General features: G+C 36.5%; 1 pseudogene; it reads right to left on the reverse strand.

Annotated features, from left to right (window-relative positions):
- Positions 1–476: 476 nt before the first annotated feature.
- On the reverse strand, positions 477–1359 carry LOC131309588 (uncharacterized; annotated as a pseudogene).
- Positions 1360–6892: the final 5533 nt, after the last annotated feature.

Here is a 6892-nt window from a genome sequence, read left to right on the forward strand (position 1 = left end):
AGGGATGTTTAACAAAATCACAGGGTGTGAGTTTGGTAATTTTAAACAAACTACTATATAAGGGCAAAGTATAGATTAGGGCGCTGCTATTCGCAGCCCTCTATTTACTCCCATAACCCGTTAAAAATTTTCAATTATACTCGACAGTTAGTTACCGAAATTGAGATATATTTTCAGCGTCCAATTACCGAAATATAATATTTTTTTCAACAGATGTTTACCGAAAATGCATGTTCAGCAGTTGTTTACCGAAAGTTGAACATATTTTCGACATGTAGTTACCGAAATATAATCTTATTTTCAACAGCAATTTACCAAAATGTTATTTATGATTTTCAACAATCATTTACCGAAATTTAGTGGGCTATGGGAGTAAATACAGGGCTGCGAATAGCGGCGCCCATAGATTATTTATTTGTTGTTTAGGCTTTTGGCACATCACCTCCTTCACATTTGAAAATGACCAATTCACCTCCTCATGATTTCGGACTAAAATGCCGCACTAACACCGTTAATGGAAAGCTGTTATAAGGACCGTGATACCAGTCCCCAGACCCACCTCCACCCCTATCCCCACCATCACCCCCATCAGCCAACAACCCACCATTCACCTCCACCATAATCCACCTCCTTGCAAGTCGTCCCGCCTATACTTCGCGGCTTCTACAACGTCGACCAGGAATACGCATCGCCGCCCCAAACATCCTCCGACAGCTTCTCCTTATCAGTCAAGCAACAAGCCCCTCTGCGCCCGCCCACCCCTTCCACCCCTGCGGCGTCCCACTGGTCTGGGCAGGTGGAGAACCGCCCAAACCCGTCGCGTTCACCGTAGACTCTTTACCATAACTCGCATTGCATGCCTTGAGCTCGAACGTACCAGCTAAAACAGTCGCGTTCTCACCCAAACTAAAATTGCCAATTATATTGATCCAGATTTCACAACCATATGACAAACAAGTAACACTCCTAGACGGGAGGATGATAAAATTAACTTTCCCTTGTATGTACACGTTGATGGCGAGGTTCAAAATGATGGTTGATGGTGGGGATTGCTTCAATGTCGTTTTGGGTAGGAGGAAGAAGAAGGGTAATGTTGTCTTCTAACATAAAAGTTTTACTCTATTTATTTGCTTTTCTCAAACCCACTCTCATAATAGACACACTTTCTATCAATTTGGAAGGAAAAGATAACAGTAGCACTTTAGTCCGAAACCATGAGGAGGTGAAATAGTCATTTCCAAATATGAAGGAGGTGATGTGCCAAAGCCCTAAACCACAGGGAGGTAACTATATATGGCTCCGCATTCCTCGGGAGATTATAGATGACTCTAGGCGTGCATATACGGCACGTGCTGCCATTCTCTTTGGTATAAAAATCTAACACCATCCCTCCATTCAAACCTATCCCTCCGAAGTTCTCTGCCTTCCCCAAGAAAAACAAGACTATTTTTTGGGGGAAGAAAACCAACGAGAATGGCAGCGACGCAGGACAGTAATCCGTGGGGATCATCAAACCCGCCGCCGGAGAAGAGCAAGCAAGGCTTGTTCGAGAAGAAGACGCTGTCGAGGAAAGTGAGCGAAAAGTACGAGAAGACCAAGACGGCGGCCTCCTCGGGGATGAAGAAGATGAAGGAAGGGGTGAAGGAGAGCGCGTCCGCCAGCGCCTATTGGATGAAACTCAAGTACCATTCCATCAAAACCAACCAGAAGAATTAATTGAAGGTTAATTCCATTGAGAAAAATGGTTTCCCTCCCTGTTGTTTAATTTGTTATGCATATGGTTCCATGCAATGCCTGTTGATTTCGTAGAGAAGGAACCTTCTGAAATTGTACCTTGAGGATTTCGAAAATGTTCATAATTTGATATTCTTTACTATTTACGAAGATAATTTGCCTCCTCCTGTTGTTTGATATACTATGCGGAGTATTAATTACGTGATTTTCGGATATGGGATAGGAGCTTGTGACATCCGAAGGATCGGTTCGGTTTGAACCTCTATGATTGAGATTTGAAACCATTCAATATTTTAGTCTCGTGGCGTGGATAAATTTACGAGACAAAATCCGGATCGCCGGTAGCTATGCATGATCAACATTTTGCAATGAACGTTGTTCGATCAAGTGACTACCTAACATTTGATCGATATGATTTTCTATATTATCTACCGATTACCAAACAAAAATGAATGATTTCGATATTGTGATAGACATCCAGAGTGGTACAGAACCATTGTTTTGAGTTGACATGCAACGCCAACGGCCCTGGATCTGCAGTTTTCGTGTGCTATTGTGATAGCCAAGCAATGAATCGCACCATTACCAACACGCCTGACAAAACTAAACTCACACACACAGAAATAACACGCCAATTCACCATCGCAAAATGCCCACAAAAGGAAAAAAAAAAAAAACTCCCCGCAATGGGGAGGAAACACCGCACAAGGGAGATCACAACGAACCATTGCTAAACATTATGCTTGATTTACAAGTTATTAGAACGGAATTCGTGTTAATGGCATAATTCTTGAACTCAAATTTGAAAATTGTCTTCATTTGGCCCGGAGAACACTTAGGGTTAATTATCTCTTTCATTCCCAATTCAAAAAAAAAAGTTAGTTCGTTTGACAGCTATCGATTGAACTTAGGTAGTCCCTAAACTACCCAATTGACTGCAATGTAGTTATTGACGCCAACAATCCATTAACTATTTGGAGGCTGCTAACACTTGGATATTTTTGACATATGGAACTCTATACAGATCCCAACTTGAATCGTAGTCGTTCATCTTGATCGATCATTCATATAGAACTTTATATTTTAATAAACAATTTATTGCTTAGGTATCTATCGATATTCAATAAAGATGTCTTTTTATATGAACGGTCTCTCAACAAACCCCACAAGATGAAAGGTTTCGATCATAAGAGTGTGGGCTTGGTACTTTTCTGAGATCATTTAGAAAATATACTTGTACTAGTGTTTGTCCGTGCTTACGGCACTACGCATTTCTGTTGGAATTGTCCGTACCTACGGCACTTGCTAGCTAGTGGCTCAAAATACTAAATTGATTTATTAGTGTGTAGTACGTGATCCTCTTCTTAGTAGCACGAAAGAGAATTACCCGTGTTTATGGCACTTCCCCAACCATACATTTAATCTAGCTACAAAGAACTATCAATTTGCTTAATTATGAAATTCCAGTAAATACCAGGTAAAAAGTTAAAACCAATGAGCACATCAGTTAGTGCTCTACATCAATGAAATCAAAAAAAATCTAAGCACACCAGCCAGTGCTCTGCATTTAACAACATAAGAGCAAATTTAAGCACACCAGCCAGTGCTCTGCATAATAAGAGAATATTTACGGATCTGACGCATCGCGATTTGACGTATTCTTTCCTTCTAATGCCTATGTCTGGAGGCACGACTCAAACGATTAGCCGCATATGCAAATAAATTTTAAACTCGCTTGCAATATATCAACTCCTGTCCAACGAATTAAATTATGCAGAAAATAATAAGTCAAGCATATTTATTGACCTATTTAACTTGAATAAACAAATAAAGAACAAATAATTCTCCAATCCCTAGCAATTTTGCCCGTGCCTGAAAACACGACGCAACACATTCTCAACAAATAAGCCTGTGGCTGAAGGCACTTATTAAAAAGTATTAAGTTTATATAAAAGCTTCTAGCACTATCCATAACAAAATTGCCTACTCTCAATCAAAAATATTACTTAAGGAATAACCGTTTTGGAGCTGCTACTTAAATCACAAACATTCACTAAGACATTCATTATATAGTGGGAGCCTACCCACCAAAATTCGAAGCCACCATAATTGATGTAGCACTTAACAGCTACAAACAAAAAAGTTAAAATGGTAGCCAACGGTACAAAAAAAGAAAGATAGAATGAGAGTCGTTCAGAAGAGGATGGCCAAAAGTATAAGCTCCACAACACTATTTTTTGCTTCTCAAATTCAGACAATGTCATGTTCATAAATTTTGATAATGGCACGTTCATAAATTATGAACAGAATACCTTTTTTTTTTTTTTGATCCGCAACAGACTACCTATTAAGCCAACAAAAATATTACCTCCTCCTTCAATCCACCAATAAATTCCTTCCCTGTTCAGTAAGTCGACAACTTCCTACACAATGGATGCAACCAAGAAAGAAAAAATATGATAAGCTCAAAGCCATACAATGAGAGAGAGAGAGAGAGAGAGAGAGAGAGAGAGAGAGAGAGGCCTTTCAATTAAAACGTGAATCAAAGAAAGATAGCACGTCAAATTTTGTTAACCTCACTGGATGGAGCAATTAAAAATTAGTAAAGTTTAATCCTAATGACCAAGATAACTCTTGAAAACTTAATTACCAAAAACAAAAAACTCTTGGAAGCTAAAAATAAATGCACAGATTCTACTCCGTTTCATCCATTTGTTTTTCCCTAAAACTTATGCTTTTGATCAAAAGAACCTTTGTTAGTAAACAAATAAAACACAATATAGACACTCGTATTCACTAATAAATAGGTTTTCTAGTTCGGAAGAGAGCTGCACGGACTGAAGCAGTAAGTCACTGAGTAAATATATAACTTCCGGCAAAGCATACACCCTTGTAGCATGCAGTACCAAAAATTCTATTGCAATCTAAAGTATTAAAGCTCAAACAAATACAATGAGGGACACTGAGAATAGGTAGCCAACAGTCCGGATAATTTGAACTAAACTTAAATGTAAAATGCTTATTTTATGCGTTCATCGCCAATTGAACGGCAGAGATTGCCCACTACACGCATGTAGTGAGCCAAATCAAATGGAAAAGGACCAATGGTATCTCACCTTCGATTCAAAAATAACTACTCCATGGTACTTCTCTCTCTCTCTCTGTCTGAAAAGTGAGTGTATAGTTTTATTTGGTAGACTGAAATGATTTTGAATTTCCATTTCTATTTGGATAGCCATATATAGAAATAGGTAAGTAGAGAGAAATCTCAAAGATATGGTTTGGAAAGATTTATAGATTTCAAATTAAAAAAGATTCGTATATTTTAAACTCAAAAAGATTCATAGATTATTCAATAACTTCTTTCTTAGGATAGAAAACCTATGTGAATCAATATGGTGTACATTAAGGAAATGAGAAACTGAAGTTTGTATTCTTTGTAATTTAATCCCAATAATTTACCCATCTTTACCATAAATATCAAATTAGGTTTCCTTCATTTTTTTATTCATTTTTTTAAGGAAAAAAAAAAAGGTTTTCCTTTATCCCCACCATTCGTGTCTCAATCAATAGGCTTAGTATAGTTGTTTTCCATTATTGAACAGTTAGCCCCAGGATTGCACGCTATTTACAAAACATGACATTAGTTTGTATATGAAGGGTAGAGAAATCTGGACCGTTGGATTTGTTTGTATGAGTAGATAAAATTTGTATCAGAGAGAAATCTGAACCATTGAAAGAGAAAAGACCCTTGTATTTTATTAGATAGATTAGTATCTATCTCATATATCCAACATGTAAATGATATTAGAAGCATACTAAGCTCCCAGTAATATAATCAGACTCTTCCATCTCGATTCTCGTAAGGCCAATTGAGAAGACCATTCATAGAAAAGAAATGTCTTTACCGGATACCGGAGATAGCCAAACAAAAAATTATTGCTTAAAGTATAATCAATTTAGAGACATATTTTGATTTTTCAATTAATTAATATAACTTCTTATATATGAATGATCTTCTAAAATAGCTTTACAAAATGAACCATTTCAATTCAAGTATTTTTTTTTTTTTGATCGGCAGTTGCAATTCAAGTTGGAACCAACAAAAAGTCGGTGTACAAGTTATCCGAGCAAAATCTTACTTTTTTTGTTGTATTTTTCGTCCGAATAGTTAACGGATTACTCATGGCGTCAATAATTGGACTATATTGAAATCAATCAAATAGTTGAGAGACTAAGGGCCTGTTCCAGTTTCTAAAGAAATGAACTTTTAGAAAAAGAAGGTAATTTCAAGCTTAAAAATTATTGTTTACGCAGATAATTTTCTTACCAATATGGATATTGTTTGATAGATTTCATTGAAATCTTTTAAATGGTGCAAAAAAAATTTAAAAATTATTTTTCATTTTCATTATATTTGAGCTTGAAATTACTTTCATTTTCATTACGTGAGTTCAATTGATGGTCGAGGGACAGTTAAAAAAAAATTGAAATAGTTTAGGGAAAAAATAGACAATTAACCCGAACATTTTATGGTATGGCGGTGACGAACATCCTGATATGCCTTTGACTCTAATGCTTTGAAAGTTTGAATGAATGGGTCAAGTGAATTGATCGATCTACTTTGACGTTGAAACTGAACGGAGTCTTATCTTGAAATTAAGCTTTACCACGTGAAAGTAGGGAAAATTTGGTGTAAGATCTAAAATTTGGTCAATTGAGCTTTTGAGGTCATGCTAATTGATTCTAAATCTAGAAGTCCACGAAATTTATTTCAAATGAAAGAAAATTAGACAAATGCTTTGAATATTCAGTACACTATCCCAAGATAAATGTGATTATTTTATGTTCTGCTCCGCTAAGAAAAATACTTATTTTTTGAATTAAATGTGATATATCGTAAGAGAATGACTTTTCTCCTAAAGCGGAAAATAAGTACTTTAAAAATACGAATCTTTGCGAAATGGGACTCCACATTCTTCCCGGCACATAATCATCACTATCACATTCAATCCCTAGCAACTGATTTCTTCGGCTTTATTCGGTGGCACGAGACATTTTCCGCCATGACATATAGCGGATATAAATTTTAGTATGAATTACTTTTATTTTTAGAACAGTTTAACTTTATTGCTCTCTACTTCCATTTTTGATAATC

The sequence above is a fragment of the Rhododendron vialii genome, chromosome 12a, assembly GCF_030253575.1.
Source record: "Rhododendron vialii isolate Sample 1 chromosome 12a, ASM3025357v1".
Classification (NCBI taxonomy): Eukaryota; Viridiplantae; Streptophyta; class Magnoliopsida; order Ericales; family Ericaceae; genus Rhododendron; species Rhododendron vialii.